The sequence below is a fragment of the Chlorocebus sabaeus genome, chromosome X (genome assembly GCF_047675955.1).
Source record: "Chlorocebus sabaeus isolate Y175 chromosome X, mChlSab1.0.hap1, whole genome shotgun sequence".
In the NCBI taxonomy this organism is placed as follows: domain Eukaryota; kingdom Metazoa; phylum Chordata; class Mammalia; order Primates; family Cercopithecidae; genus Chlorocebus; species Chlorocebus sabaeus.
The window spans coordinates 95,484,474-95,501,825 of NC_132933.1; positions in this window are offsets into that span (position 1 = coordinate 95,484,474).

Genomic DNA, 17,352 nt, shown 5'->3' on the forward strand with positions numbered 1-17,352 from the left:
CTCTCTGCTGATGCTGGCATGCATGGCCCAAGGGCCCTGCACTGGCATTCCCCACCATGTGCTGCCAGAACCTTCCCCTTCCCTTCAACAGCCAAGGGTTTCAACTGCATTGGACTGTAATTAAGCTTTTCTCCTGGTGGAAGAACCACTTGCATAAGAATAACAGCTTTTTCCCCAAGCATTTTAGAACTTTTATTCTTTCTTCTTCACACCATCAGCAGTTAACTTTTAAGCAAGTTTTGGTTGTGAAAAAGAATCTTGTGGGGAATGGGTTTTCTTCTGCCTGTCTGTGTGTGTATTGTGTATAATGTCTGTAAAAAGAGCTCTAATTAATTTGGCCTAAAAGAACACAAGCACTTGGATCTCATATTTTTTAAAGGGAAGACAAAAGCTGTGGTACCTTTCAGTTCATGAGACTTTAATCTTTGAGAAATAAAAACAGCTGTAAAGATTATTGGTAAAATGCAAGTGTAATTAAAATGTAAATAGGTGAACTAAATTGTGCAGGTCATATGCAAGGTTTGCAAAGTGTTTTGAGGTTACAAACTGCTTTTTGGGTTTTGAGAATGATTTGACTTGCTGGCTTCAGATTTGGTGAGACTTGACATATGGAACTAAACATGCCCTTAATTATTCACCTAGCAACCAATTAAAGCAACTTATCAGGTTGTACATTAAAGTTAAAAATTGCTAGGAGTTAACATTATAACATGTAATTGAGACTGCTGGAAATAGATTTACATGCAAGGTGTGTAAGAACAGTATTTTTTTTTTTTTGTAAAAGGTTATAACAAGGCATGAATATACAAGTTTGGCCTAGGGTTAATGGATGTTTTAAATTAGATAAGATAAAACTGAAGGTTGAAACAAGTGGTGGAAAGATTGTGGACATTTATCTTGCAAAGGAATCCCGTAGTTCTCTATGTGAACATATTGACTAAATTCAGAAAGGGTATTATATGGTATTTCTGAAAACTGAGTATTGAAATAAAAACAAACAAGGTTTTCTTAAGATACCAATCAGCTCTTTGGCAGAATTTATAAACAGTGATAAAAGGTTTTTGCTTCTTAAAATTTTTACGTCATCATTTTGGTAAAATAAATAGTTTATGGTAATCTGGAATTCTATTTGCTTCCCAAAATCAAACTTCAATTTCAAAATTATCTTTCCTGACACCTGGCTTTTCAGATTCTCCAGAGGGCCCCTGGAATGTGCAAAAACAGAGGTAAAAAGGAGTATTTGACATGTTTATGTACATGGGATTGCCAAAATGATGCTCAAACTCCTTTAGGTTATATTTTGGTGAATAATAAAAATATATGTTCTAAAATTGCATAGGATTTCTAAAATTCTAATGTCCAAGTATATGCTATCAATCATAATTAAGGTTGTTATGTTAAGGTATTGTAAACCGTGGAGATAATCGAACTTCTTTGTCAATTGTGTTTCTGACTGTAACTACCCTGGATATTTTGCTATTCACAGACAATTATTGTCTTGTTTTAACGCTTTTCAAAAGATGGTTTATAGTAAGCTATAGAATTGTAACAGGTGCTTGCAAATACAGGCTTCTAATAACTTTGGAGATTGTAACATTGAAATAAAGAAATATACAGAAATCATAAAGAGCTGAAGGGTTCAAGAATATCAAACAAAACAAGAGCTAAATGGACTGAACTCAGAAAGCTGAGGCAATCTTTTCTTATTTTTGCTTGGGATATTCTTTATCTATGTTTTGTTTCTCAGAGTCAATGAAACTTATTTTAAACTATTTACATCCTTTAATAATTGAGTGAGGTATACTCCTGTGGTCAAGATTTGGAGCATGTTTGTTTCCCTCTGCCTGGTTCCTCTAGAATTTAAAAACTATCTGTGAATATTCTTAACTTATGGCAATATAGGTGTTTGTATCATTGCAATAAAAATCCATTTTCTTTTGAAACAGAACACAATTGGAAAAACTGGTTATTTACCAAGGCTTTGACTGGAAAGTTGTACTTGCCTTTAAGGAGTAAACCTCTACTTGCAGAGCTGATAAACTCCCCTGGAAGAAACTGGCCTTATACCCTTGCCTACACAGTCCCTGTACATGGTTCCTGTCCTATAGTCAGAAGAATATCACTTTCTAACAGATCCAGAAGCTCCAAGTTTTTCTTGGGACCTTAAGAGGGAAGGATCACCAAATTCACAGATATTTGAGGATACAAACCTATGGCTGGGCTTGACTTTAAAAGGTCTTAGCTGAGATTCCCTGTGGAATAGAGTTCCATTAAAGCCAATCCAAAAGGCCTGTGTAGAACTAGGTATTCGTGCTGCACTTTATGCAAATAATGAGGCCAAGTATAAAACTAAAGTCTATTTTGCAAACCACGCAGTCCTATGATAATACATTGTTTTTGTTGTTGCTTTTAACAAAAATGAGGAATGGAGAGAGAAATTATGTTCCAAAAACTTATCATACATTTGTCATTAAATTCTAAACTCATTAGTTGTTTTTACATTTTTGCCTACATTTTTAGACTAACCCTGCTTGTTCCTGTGAACCAACCAGCAATCTCCAGCTGCAGTTCAGAAAGAACAAAAGGGATGGGTATTGTAGAAATCTGGATCAACATTCTGGTTCTGAGCAACTATCCTGCAAATCTTGCCAGGTGATGGGAATAAACAAGATGCCCATCACTCAGAGGTTTTTGTTTGTTTGTTTGTTTGTTTGTTTTTTGAAAATTAAGAGTAAGGGAGCTAACTAAAGACCAGCACCATGCACCTAAATCCTAGCAAGCTTAACTATAGCCACCAGTTTTCTGGGTTTGTCACATGACATACTTTTCTCTCCATTGTTGGAGGAGGACTCAGTTCCACAGTTTCACCTTAGCATCCCAAACGCAATTCCAAGCTTTGGATCAAAGCCCTAGGAAAGAAAACTGGATTTGAGGGATTCAGAGGCAGATAATAATTGAAGTTGAAAGGCACAGTGCAGGTGAGCATGGCTGATTCCTGCTGATTAACCCAAGCTTCCTGTTTCATGGATAAAGGCCACTCACATTAGTATCCATGGCATAAATGAGGTCTAGGAAATATGAGGCTACTAACAGTAGGTGGAAAAAAGACATAGATGAGAGCAGACAATTCCTATTCTTTAGTAACCCCCCCCCAAACACACACACACTTAATGGGTGCAAGCCACTTTAGCACTTATGGTGGCACCTGCCAAGGTTGCCAGGACTCAGGGATGCAAGGACAGAAGAAGGAAAGAGGATGATCTTCCTTCTCTCCCTCAAGTACCCTTGGTATCTGCTAGGAAGAGAAGGGAACAAGGGAAACCTGCTCCCCTCTTTCTAAATGGGTAGCCATTTATTTTCAGTCTGTACCCCTTTCAAATACATCCTAAACTTCTGGGACTTTTTGAAAACATGCCTTCTTTTTCCTTTCTCCTACTCGGTTTTATTTTCACAGATAGGTAATCGTGTCTTTTTACTATGGGACAATTTCCTCAGATGCATCCTCCAAACTGGAAAAAGTTAATTTCCTAAACTTTAAACTGCTAGGCTTAGGGTTGGGCTAATGGGAAGGGAACCCAGAAGCCCAACACGCCAGCAAAAGGGTAAAGTTTTTTTTACCAGTCAGGCTTTTGGCCTCCCCTTCCCTGTGCAAACTGGAAAAAGGCCTCAGAATTTTTTAGCTGTCTTTACCCCTCCCCTTGTTTCATTTTAATACATGTTTTCTAAAAACTTTGTCTCTTCTTTCTTTCAGGACATCAAACTTCAAGTGGTGTTCAACTAGAGCCTCTGATGACAGTCCCTTCTGCTGGGAAGCTTTAAATAGGCCTCTGAGGGAACTCTGACTGCCCTTTTCCCCTAAACAGCTCCCTCTGTCAGCAGGAAGCACTTAAGATGGGTCTTTATCCTTATCCTTATTCTAACAGCAGTTAGATGTACTTCTTAAGGGTTGGGAATGAGATAGCCAGGTGGTAAGGGCTCCCTGGCAGAGTCTCCAACCCACCTGCACACTGGGAGGAATGCACGCTGGAGTAGAGCCACATAAGTTCATGCTGTTTGCAGTGGGGAGGAGCCTGGTCCCTCCTCTTCCTGTGTGAAACTGGAATGCAAATGGCAAGGCAGGAAGAGCACCAGCAGGGACTCAGGCTTTGCAGAGAGTCTCTGTTTCCCCTTTTCTTCCTTTTCATCCAATAAAACCCTGTCCTATTAACTTTTCAAATAGTCTTCAAGCCTAAATTTTCATGGCTATGGAACAAGAACCCCGTCTTTAGCTGAAATAAGAAAAAGTCTTGCAACAGTATGATCTTACTTATATGTGGAATCTTAATGAATCAGACTCATGGAGGCATAGGCAGAACAGTGGTTGCCAGGGCATGGAAGAATAAAGAAAGGTTGGTTAAAGGGTACAAAATTTCAATTACAAGATGAATATATTCTGGTGATCTGATGTACACCTTGGAGGCTATAATTAATCATAGTGCATTTTATATTTGAAATTTGCTAAAAGAGTAAATCTTAAGTGTCTTCACCTACCCTCCCAACTCCTACACATAATGGTAACGATGTGTGGCCATGGATGTGTCAATTAATTTGATTGTGGTAATCATTTTACAGTGTATCATATATCAAATAATCAATTTAATGTATACACTTGTTATTTGTCAATTACACCTAAATAAAGCTGGGGGAAAAGCATAGAAAAAGGAATTGATGAAAATGGTATTTAATGTGAGGTTTCATGGTAATCTGGCCAGGAGTTGAGTTGTCTTTAATGTCTGCTTTTGTTATATGCCAAAGGTTTTAAACTCTAATAGTTGTTCTTGTTTTTGTCTCTTCTGTTGAACTTGAGAGTCTCTGATACCTTCTCCTTAGATAGTCTACATAATAAATTATTTGGACTGTAATATTCTGTTATTATACTAGAGTCAAGTTGATATTGTTGGTAAAGTATAAAAGGGGATTGTATAATCTTATAATTAAATATCAGCCTTTTAGTGGGTTTGTGTCCCTGAACTGCGACATTTTCAAGCATTTCTTAGAATCCTCCATCCTTAGGTAAGACAGAATGCTTAACAGGCACTGGAGTTAATGTCTCCCCCATAAGTGGGATTTGTCTCTGGTAGTCTTTTCCCTAGGAGGTTAGGCCTTTGTTATGAAGAATGCCCTGTGCATATTTCATAATGGTTACTCTTCCCTTTTCTCTTCCATAGGTGTGAGGGGAATTTTCTTAATTCTTTACTGTAAGAACCTGGTGGGATTCCTGTATATAAAAAACTACAAAAATGTTGGGCCTCATTAAGAATGAAGCTACCAGGAATTTCTTACTCTCAAACTAGTCTACACTCAGCCTCCAGCAATTTGTTGTAATTACAATTTAAGTCTTCCTATTCATATCTTGCTCCAATAGCTTCTATCTCAGGTAGGCAGACCTTGACTGTGATTTTCTGTATTCACATCTTTCTTTACATTTTAGGGACAGAAGTTTGCCCTGTGAACCCAATTCACTGATGGGTCCACGAAAAATAATTGATACTCTATTTCTTTGCGTACTTTGTGCCATAAGGTTGGTTAGGATAATGACTTCCAAGTTATTTGCATGTTGGAGCTAAAACTAAAAGTCTAATGTTTTATTTTAAGGTTGGTGAACTTATTAACTTCTGGTTTATGAGGAGGAGAAATAAATAATTATTAAACATTTATCCTAGATACACAAATGCATTTGCCTTTGAAATAAAGGAAATTGAAGGAACTCAAATATTAAGACTTTTTCTCTTATCCTCAATATGTCTTATGAAATTTCCTCCACACTGTGCTGTTTCATTTTAAGTACTGCATGAATCATTCACACATATCCATACATACAAAAAGCACACACACTGTTTCATATATTTATTTATAACTTTCTTACTCCTCTCATAAAAGTGAAGTGCTGGGAATTTTTCAAGAAAAGAATTGTGTATTATAGATGATAAAGGCCCATTATATTTCTTCATTTTATTTTACAGCAGTCTCTGACAGACTTCAAAGTCTGGACTTAGGATTCAGCTTGCTTTTGTAAAATTTTCGTATTTCTTTCTATTTAACATATTTTACTAAAATGTTACAGCACATTTGGTGTTCACAGAACATTTTAATGAAAGAAATGCAACTGTTTGACTTAAAAATTGTCTTAATTTAGGAGAATTAAATAATCAATTATGTTTTAGAAAGAGTAGTCTAGTTGTCAAGGGACTAGGTATGGTAGTAATGTTACCTGAAGTTAAAATTTATTCAATGACAGGAACTGTGTTAGTTACTTGGGTTCTAGTTGTGAAAAAGAACAGCATAATCCTTCTTCTTAGGGAGCTTGTGCTTTAGTAAGAAAGAAAGATAATTATAAGATATAGTGTGATGACAGCTATGGTATGGTGGTATATTAGGGTTCTCCAGAGAAACAGACCAACAATACACACACACACACACACACACACACACAGAGTCATGTCACTTAACAATGTGGATACATTTTGGGAAATGTGTCATTAGGCAATATCGTCCTTGTGCAAACAGCATAGAGTGTACTTACACACACCTAGATGGTACAGCTTACTACACACTTAGGCTGCATAGTGTAGCCTATTGCTCTTAGGCTACAAACTTGTACAGCATGTTACTGTACTGAATATCGTAAGCAATTATAGCACGATGGCAAGTATTTGTGAATCTCACCATATCTAAATATAGAAAAAGCATAGTAAAAATATTGTATTATAGTCTCATGGGATCACCATCATGTATGCAGCCTATCATTGACTGAAATGTTACATGGCACATGACTGTATATGCACATATATATCTAGAGACAGACAGAGACTGATTGGTAGACACACAGAAATAGAGACAGAGAAAGAGAGAGACAAACACAGATTTATTGTAAGGAATTGGCTCACACAACTATGGAGGCTGGGAAGCCCAAATTTCTTCAGTGTGGGCAAGCAAGCTCAAGACCTAGCAGAGCCAGTGGTGCAGTTCCAGTCTGAAGGCTGACATCCCAGAGACCCAGGAAAGCTGATAGTGCAGTTCAAGTCCAAAAGCTGGCAAGCAGAGATCCAGGAGAGCTGATGATGTAGATGAAACTCTGAAGGCCATCTGCTGAAGAATTTCTTCTTGTTTGGGGATGTTGGTCTTTTTCTTTTATCTAGACATTCAAGTTATTAGATGAGGCCCATCTGCCTTATGGAGGGCAATTGCTTATTCTGAGTTCAATGATTTAATGTTAGTCTCATCCAAATAAAATCAGTTATCACAGATGGAGACACCAAATACAGCCTTGCTAAGCACTGGCCAGCAAAAGCTTTTCCTGGATGAAGATTATTCTTAGATGAGATTAAAAAAACTGATTAGAAGTTGGCCAAGGAATATTGGAGGCAGGGGAAGCAATGTGTCTCAAGGGCCAGAAATAAAAGAAGTTCATTTCAAGATATGGGTTATATATTCATGGGTAAAGGGAGAAGAAGCTGGTGACATAAGAAATGTAAGCTTTATTCCAAGACTAACGGACAAGAATATGTCATTCTTGAGTTAATGAAAATCATGGAAAAGCATGGACACTTTCCAGGGAGAGTTATGTTTAAGTGACAGAAGATGGTGATGACTAATTGTGAGGGTAAATGGAGAGGGAGTCAGGCAATGGTGATGTCGAGTTTTGGCTTGATCAATGGAGAGACAATGAATATACCATTAAATGAGATTTTAAAAAACACCTTTACTTTACCCATATTCAGTTTGAGGTGTCTATGAAGAAGTTGAACTTGGATAAATGACACTGAAAAGGCAAAACAAAACCTATAATTTCAAATAGCTCATTATTATAGAAAAAATAAGTTGACAAAAAGGGATCTGAATTACAGAAAAATTGGGAAAAATTGCATACAGATATCCTCAATATATTTTAGAGTAATTCCTTTATCTCATTATTGTTATTTGTTCAAGCTCATTTGAAAAGAGCCTAGAAACCTTTTCAGTTAGTCTGACAAAGCAGAATTAAATACACCTTGACTATATATTTGTGTTCTTTTATTTTTTATATGTTTGTACATATCATCATATTTGTGCAACATTGCAGGACACAAAATAAAAACTATTGAGTTCATTTACTCCTCTCTGAAATTTGTATATTACAGGTGACAGTAATTAAGCCTATTCTAAAGCATTAATGTGTGTCACAATGGTAATGTTTGAAAAGTAGAAAATGTGAGTCAAATATAATAGATTTCTAACCTGTGCAAAGAATATACAAAAAAGTATGTATTAGACATTAGTGGATAATAATTCAATGAATGCAAGTTTACTAGATACTGAGCTTTTATGTAAATGGAATCTGATTAATTCACAGACATTTATTCATGCCTAAAATTTAGACACTAAACATTTCTACTTTATTCATTTTTAACTAGGTTCTAAGACCTGGGAAAGCCCATAATGCTAAAATCTTCTAACACAAATGGAGTAGATAACTATTAATCTGAATCCTTAAAACAGGAAAACAGTGATATTTAGTTGGTTCATTTCTATAACAAACATCTTAATATATTCTTTAAGATTAATGTAGAGGTATATCATAAGAGCAAGGTGTCCTGATCACAGGTACCAAGATTAAATAGAGTGACACAAAAAAACACACATTTTTTATTGAACATGTTTTAGTTAATAATGTTTTACATAACAAATTTATTTGAGACTACCCTTTGTAAGTACATTGCTTACATTTGTTATAGAAAGACCCATAAAGAGCAAGGAAAAGCAGGATGGGGTGATGGTTCACCCAGGAACTGCAAGGGGCAAAGGGACTTCCCTCCCTTAGCCAAGAGAGGCGGGGAGGGATTTGTAAGAAATGTACTTCTCATTGCATCCCAATAAGAAGCACTAATACACCTGAATATTAGAAACTTCACAATAAAAATAAAGTCTTCTCATTTTAAGAAACTGTTGCATTGTTAGAGAGACAGAATAATTTTGCCAAAATATTTGCTCATACTTTCAAGATCATGTTTTCCTTCAAGTAGCATGCAAAAATTTCAAGTGAAAAGCAATTAAAATGTCTTACTTAATATCACCTACAAATTTAGAGAACTTACTTTATCCAGCATTATATTCTATAGAAAAGAAAAATAAGTATTAGAAATATTTATTAAAAGTATCAGTATTATATCAAAATAATTTTCACAAAATATCTGAATTGGATACACAAATACATTAACTGTTAAGATATATCCAGAAAAATAAGCAAAGTGTTTTTTGTTATTCAACATTTAACCAAAACATTAGAAATAATCTAATGTATAACCAAAACACCAGTAAGCACCATTTCACAAATTGTCTTGAAGGTCAAGAACTTGAATTCAAGAACAACAAAAAAAGAAAGAAAGAAAAGAGTCTATAGTGATATGTGTCAGGACTAAACATTATACTGTAGTATGAGAAAAAAAGGTTTTAAAATGATTCAGATTTGTGCAAATCTTCACAGATAAAACTATATATATATATAATTTTATATATATATACACACACACACATTGAGGAAAATGAAGAAATACTTAAATGGAGGGAATATACTATGTTCGTAGATTAGAAGACTCAATACTGAATCTCCAATAAAATTCAAGTAGTTTTGTCATTGAAATGAATAAGTTTATTCTAATTGTATATGAAAAAAGAAAGGGTCAATAATGGTCAAGAAGATCTTATAGAAGAGAGTTAGGGAATTTATACTATCAAATATCAAAATTATTATAAAACTAACGTATTTAAGACTGTGTGGCACTGGTGCAAGGACAGAGAACAAAATAGAGAGCACTGAAGCAGACTTAAACATATATTGACACTTGATTTATAATAGAATGATCATGACAGAACAACCAGGCTAGAGTAGTGTTTTTTAATAAATGGGGCTGAGTAAACCAGATATCTAAATGGTGAAAAAATGGTGTAACAGCCTACTTCATGCCATTTATGAAAATTAATTCCAGGTGAATTACGAATAGAAATGAAAAAAGAAAAAAAGTTTCTGAAAAGCAATGAGAGAAAATATCGTAGTCTTTGGATTAGCAACATTGGTTTTAAAGGCACAAAAAACACAAACCAAAAAGGAAAACACTGTAAACTTTTCATCAAAAGCCACCATTTACAAGAGTAAAAGGAGTAGGATATAGGGAGAGAAGATGGCCGAGTAGAAACACCTCTGGTCTGCAGCTCCTACCTAGATGATCGTAAACAGTGAATTAATTCTGCATTTCCAACTGAGGTAGCCAGATCCTCTCATTGGGACTGACTAGGCAGTTGGTGCGACCCATAAAGAGCAAGGAAAAGCAGGATGGGGTGATGGTTCACCCAGGAACTGCAAGGGGCAAAGGGACTTCCCTCCCTTAGCCAAGAGAGGCGGGGAGGGATTGTGCTACCCGCCCGAGGAACGCTTTTCCCACAGATTTTTGCAACCCGCAGATTACGATATTCTCTTGTGAGCCTACAGCACCAAGGCCTTGGGTCCCAAGCACAAAGCTGTGCAGACCCATGGCAGCTGCAGCGGCTGGCAGCTGCTCGGGTAAGCACTGAGCTGCAGGAGTTTTTGCATACCCCAGTGGCTCCTGGAACTCCAGTGAGGCAGGAGATCCATCCACTCCTGTGGAAAGGGAGCTGAAGCCAGGGAGCTAAGCAGCCTCTCTCAGTGTGTCCCAATCACACAGAACCCCGCAAACGAAGATCCACTAGCTTGGAATCCCCGCTGACCAGCACAGTAGGCTGGAGTCTGCCTAAGATGACCAAGTTCCCAAGGGGAGGGGCGACCACCATTACTGTGGTTCTAGTAAGCGGTTTTTCCCTGCCAGTGCTAGGAAGACTGGGCAGAATTCCCCACAGCGCAGCACAGCTGCTGTGGCAGATCATGGTCAGACTGTTTCTTTAAGTGGGACCCAGATGTATCCCTCCTCACTGGGCAGGGCCACCCAGCAGGAATTTTAGCAACTCCAGCCAGGGGTTTACAGACAGAACTCTAATCTCCTCGGGACAGAGCACTTGGGGGGAGGGGCAGCTGTGGTCTCAGTTTCAGGACTTAATCCTTCCTACCTGCTGGCTCTGAAGAGTCTGCAAGATCTGGTGGAGGGGTATTCCTGTACACCAGCTCCACTAAGGGTCAGTCAGACTGCTTCCTTAAGTGGGCCCCTAATCCTGTGCCTCCTGACTGGTGAGACTTCCCAACAGGGGTCATGAGACACCTCATAAAGGAGAGTACTGACTGGCATCAGGTTGGCACCCTTCTGGGATGAAGCTTCCAGAGGAAGGAGCAGGCAGCAATCTTTGTTGTTCTGCAGCCTCCACTGGTGATAACCAGGTGAACAGGGTCTAGAGTGGACCCCCAGCAAACTGCAGCAGACCTGCAGAAGAGGGACCTGACTGGTAACAGCAAAACAAATAAACAGAAACCAGCAACAACAATATCAACAAAAAAGACCCCACAAAAACCCCATCCAAAGGTAACCAGCCTTAAAGATCAAAGGCAGATAAATCCACAAATATGAGGAAAAACCAATGCAAAAATGCTGAAAATTCCAAAAGCCAGAATGCCTCTTCTCCTCCAAATGATGACAACACTTCTCCAGCAAGGGCACAGAACTGGGCTGAAGTTGAGATGGATGAACTGACAGAAGTAGGCTTCAGAAAGTGGGTAATAATGAACTTCACTGATGGATTATGTTCTAACCTAATGCAAAGCAGCTAAGAACAATGATAAAAGATTACAGGATTGGTTAACAAGAATAAACAGTTTATAGAGGAGCATAAATGACCCAATAGAGTTGGAAAACACAACACAAGAACTTCATGATGCATAGACATGAAAAATAGCTGAATTGACCAAGCAGAAGAAATAATATCAGAGCTTGAAGACTGGCTTGCTGAATTAAGGCAGGCAGGTGAGATTAAAGAAAAAAGAATGAAACAGTACAAACAAAAGCTCTGAGAACTATGAGACTACATAAAAAGACTGAATCTATGACTCATTGGAGTACCTGAAAAAGATGGGGAGAATAGAATCAAGTTGGAAAACACGCTTCAGGATATCCTGCAGGATAACATCTCCAACCTAGCATGACAGGCCAACATTCAAATTCAGGAAATCTAGAGGACCCCAACAAGATACTCCATGAGAAGATCAACCCCAGGACACAAACTAATCAGATTCTTCAAGGTCAAAATGAAGGGAAAAATGTTAAGGGCAACCAGAGAGAAAGGCCAGGTCACCTACAAAGGGAAGCCCATCAGACTAACAGTAGGAATCTTGGTGGAAACCCTACAAGCAAGAAGAGATTGAGGGCCAATAATTAAGATTCTTAAATAAAAGAACTGTCAACCCAGAACTTCATATCCGGCCAAGTGATATTTCTTTTTTCACTTCATAATTTATTTATCTTTTCACTTAATAAGTGAAAGAGAAATAAAATCCTTTTGTACAAGCAAATGCTGAGGGAATTCATCACTATCAGGCCTGTCTTACAAGAGCTCCTGAAGGACGCATTAAACATGGAAAGGAAAAACCATTACCAGCCACCACAACAACACAATGAAGTGCTCAGACCAACAACATTATGAAGCAACTATATTAACAAGTCTGCAAAACTAACCAGCCAGTATCATGATGAGAGGATCAAATTCACACATTACAGTATTAATCTTAAATGTAAATGGATTGAATGCCCCAATTTAAAAACACAGGATGGCAAGCTGGATTAAAAAACAAGACCCATTAGTGTGTTGTATTCAAAAGAAACATGTCAGCTACAAAGACACACATACGCTCAAAATAAAGGGATAAAGAAAAATTTATTAAGCAAATGGAAAGCAGAAAAAAGCAGGGATTGCAATCCTGGTTTCTGACAAAATAGGCTTTAAATCAACAAAGGTCAAAAAAGATAAAGAAGAGCATTATATAATGGTAAAGGGTTCAATTCAACAAGAAGAGCTAACTATCCTAAATATATATGCACTCAATACAGGAGCACCAAGATTCATAAAACAAGTTCTTAAAGGCATACAAAGAGACTTAGACTCCCACACAATAAGAGTGGGAGATTTTAATACCCTACTGTCAATATTAGATCATTGAGACAGAAAATTAACAAAGATTTTAGGACTTGAACTCAGCTCTAGATCAAGTGGTCCTGTTAAATATCTACAGAACTCTTCACCCCAAAACAACAGAATATACATTTTTCTCAGTGCCAGAGGGCACTTACTCCAAAAATGATCACATAATTGGAAGTAAAACACTCCTCAGCAAATGCAAAAGAAATGAAATCATAACAAACAGTCTCCCAAACCACAGGGCAACCAAATTAGAATTCAAGATTAAGAAACTCATTCAAAACCACATAACTACATGGAAATTGAACAACCTAGTCCTGAATGACTTCTAGGTAAATAATGAAATTAAGGCAGAAATCAAGAAATTCTTTGAAACGAATGAGAACAAAGATACAACATACCAGAATCTCTGGGACTCAGCTAAAGCACTGTTCAAAGAGAAATTTATAGCACTGAATACAGATCAAAAAGCAAGAAAGATCTCAAATTGATACCCTAACATCACAACTAAAAGAACTAGAGAACGACAAGCAAATACACCCCAAAACTAGCAGAAGATAAGAAATAACCAAGCTCAAGTGGAACGGAAGGAGACAGAGACACAAAAAACTCTTCAAAAAATCAACAAATCCAGGAGCTGTCTTCTTTTTTTTTTTTTTTTTTTTTTTTTTTTTTTACAAAAAATCAATAAAATAGACAACTAGTTAGATTAATAAAGAAAAAAAGAGAGAAGATTCAAATAAACACAATCAGAAATGATAAGCAGGATACCACTAGTGACTCCACAGAAATACAAACAACCATCAGAGAATACTATAAATGCCTCTATGCAAATAAACTAGAACATTTAAAAGAAATTGATAAATTCTTGGACACATACACCCTTTGAAGACTGAACCAGGAAGAAGGTGAATCCCTGAATAGACCAATAATGAGTTCTGAAACTGAGATAGTAATAAATAATCTACGAATAAAAACAAACAAACAAAACAAAACAAAACAAGAAAAACACCCAGGTCCAGAAGGATTTACAGTTGAATTCTAGCAGAGGTACAAAGAGAAGCTGTTACCATTTCTTCTGAAACTATTCCAAAAAACCGAAAAGGAGGGACTCCTCCCTAACTCATTTTATGAGGCCAGGATGATCCTGATACCCAAACCTGGCAGAGATACAACAAAAAAAGAAAACTTCAGGCCAATATCCCTGATGAACACGGATACAAAAATCCTCAATAAAATACTGACAAACTGAATCCAGCAGCACATCGAAAAGTATATCCACCATGATGAAGTCAGCTTCATCCCTGTGATGCAAGGCTGGTACAACACAGGCAAATCAATTAATGTAATTCATCATATAAACAGAACTAAGGAAAATAACCATGTGGTTATTTCAATAGATGCAGAAAAGTTCTTCAATAAAATTCAACATCCCTTCATGCTAAAATCTTTCAATAAACTAGGTATTGAAAGAACATACTCAAAATAATAAGAATTATTTATGACAAACCCACAGCCAATATCATACTGAATGGGCAAAAGCTGAAAGCATTTCCCCTTGAAAACTGGTGAAAGACAAGGATGCCCACTCTCACCACTCTTATTCAACATAGCACTGGAAGTTCTAGACAGGGCAATCAGGCAAGAGAAGGAAATAAAAGGTATTCAGATAGGAACAGAGGAAGTGAAATTGCCGTTGTTTGCAGATGGCATGAGCCTATATCTAGAAAACCTCAACATCTCATCCAAAAAGTTTCTTACTCTGATCAGCAACTTAAGTAAAGTTTCAGGATACAAAATCAATGTGCAGAAATCAGAAGCATTCCTATACACCAACAGACAAGTAGAGAGCCAAATCATGAGTGAACTCCCATTCACAATTGCCACAAAAAGAATAAAATACCTAGGAATACAGCTAATAAGGGAAGTGAAGGACCTCTTCCAGGAGAACTACAAACCATCGCCTAAGGCAATAAGAGAGGACAAAAACAAATGGAAAAACATTCCATGCTCATTGATAGGAAGAATCAATATTGTGAAAATGGCCATACTGCCCAAAGTAATTTATAGATTCAACGCTATTCCCATCAAGCTACTATTGACATTTTTTTGCAGAATTAGAAAAAAACTAACTTAAAATTCATATGGAACCAAAAAAGAGCTCATATAGCCAGGACAATCCTAAGCAAAAAGAACAAAGCTGGAGGCATCACGCTACCTGACTTCAAACTATACTACTAGGCTACAGTAACCACAGGATAGTACTGGTACAAAAAAAGGCACATACACTAATAGAACATAATAGAGATCTCAGAAATATGACCACACATCTACAACTATCTGATCTTCAACAAACCTAACAAAAACAAGCAATGGGGAAAAATTCACTATTTAATAAATGATACTGGTACAACTGGCTAGCCATATGCAGAAAATTGAATCTGGAACCATCCTTACACGTATGCAAAAATTAACTCAAGATGGATTAAAGACTTAAATGTAAAACACAACTATAAAAACCCTAGAACAAAATCTAGGCATTACCATTCAGGACGTAAATACAGCCAAATACTTCATGACAAAATCACCAAAAGCAACTGCACCAAAAGCAAAAATTGACAATTGGGATCTAGTTTAACTAATGAGCTTCTGCACAGCAAAAGAAATTATCATCAGAAAGGGAAACTATCATCGGAATGAACAGACAATCTACAGAATAGGAGAAAATTTTCTCAATCTATCCATCTAATAAAGGTCTAACATCCTGAGTCTACAAGGAACTTAAGCAAATATACATGAAAAAAAATGACCCCATTAAAAACTGGGCAAAGGACATGAACAGACACTTCTGAAAAGGACATGAACAGACACTTCTCAAAAGGAGACATACATGTGGCGAAAACACATATGAAAAACAGCCCAATATCAGTGATCCCTAGAGAAATGCAAATGAAAACCACAATGAGATACCATCTCACGCCAGTCAGAATGGCGATTATTAAGTCAAGAAACAACAGATGCTGGCGAAGTTGCAGATAAAAATGAGCACTTTTACACTATTGTTGGTAATGTAAATTAGTTCAACCATTGTAGGAAACAGTGTGGTAATTTTTCAAAGATTTAGAACTGGAAATACCATTTGACCCAGCAATCCTATTACTGGGTATATACCTAAAGCAATATAAATAATTCTATTATAAAGATTATGGACATGTATATTCATTGCAGCAGTATTCACAATAGCAAAGACATAGAATCAACCCAAGTGCCTATCAGTGATAGACTGGATTAAGAAAAATGTGGCATATATATAGCATGGAATATTATGTTGCCATAAAAAAGAGCAAGATCATGTCCTTTGCAGGGACATGGATAAAGCCATAAGCCATTATCCTCAACAAACTAACGCAGGGACAGAAATCGAAACACCACATTCTCACTTATAAGTAGTAGCTGAACAATGAGAACCCATGGACACAGGGAAGGGAATACCACACACTGGGGCCTGTCAGGGGAGGACAGTTGTGGGGAGAGCATCAGGAGAAATAGCTAATGCATGCTGGTCTTAATACCTAGGTGATGGGTTGATAGGTGCAGCAAACCACCATGGGACACGTAAAAAAATGACACATCCTGCACATGTACCCTGGAACTTAATTATAAAAAATAATAAAAGGAGTAGGATAATTTTTTTCATATATGTCTAATAAATGCTTTTACCTTGAATATATAAAGAATCCCTAAAAATCAATCAAGAAAAAGACAAAGCCCTCACCCACTTAAACAACACAAGACTTCAAAAATAAGATATCCAAATATCCAATAAACATGAAAAGATTCTCAAGCCCATTAGTAATCATAGAAATGTACATTTAAAACTACAATGAAATACTATTAGATAACCAATAGTAATGGCTAAAATAAAAAAGTTGAAAATGCCAATTTTGGAAAAGACATGGAGCAATTGGAATCATTACCCATACTACTATATAACCTTTCCATTCTTCTAGGTATTGACCCATAGAAATCCATATGAAAATGCACTAAATTATATATAGAAGAATAGTGTTATCTGTTACAGCCAAAATCAAGAAACAATGCACATACTCATTGACATGTGAATGAATATCATGTGATTCTATAGAGAAATTCAAATGAATGAATTGCTACACTCAATGAACATGAACAAATCTCACAACATTGAGGAAATGAGTTCAGATGGAAATTATTACAAATAATAGC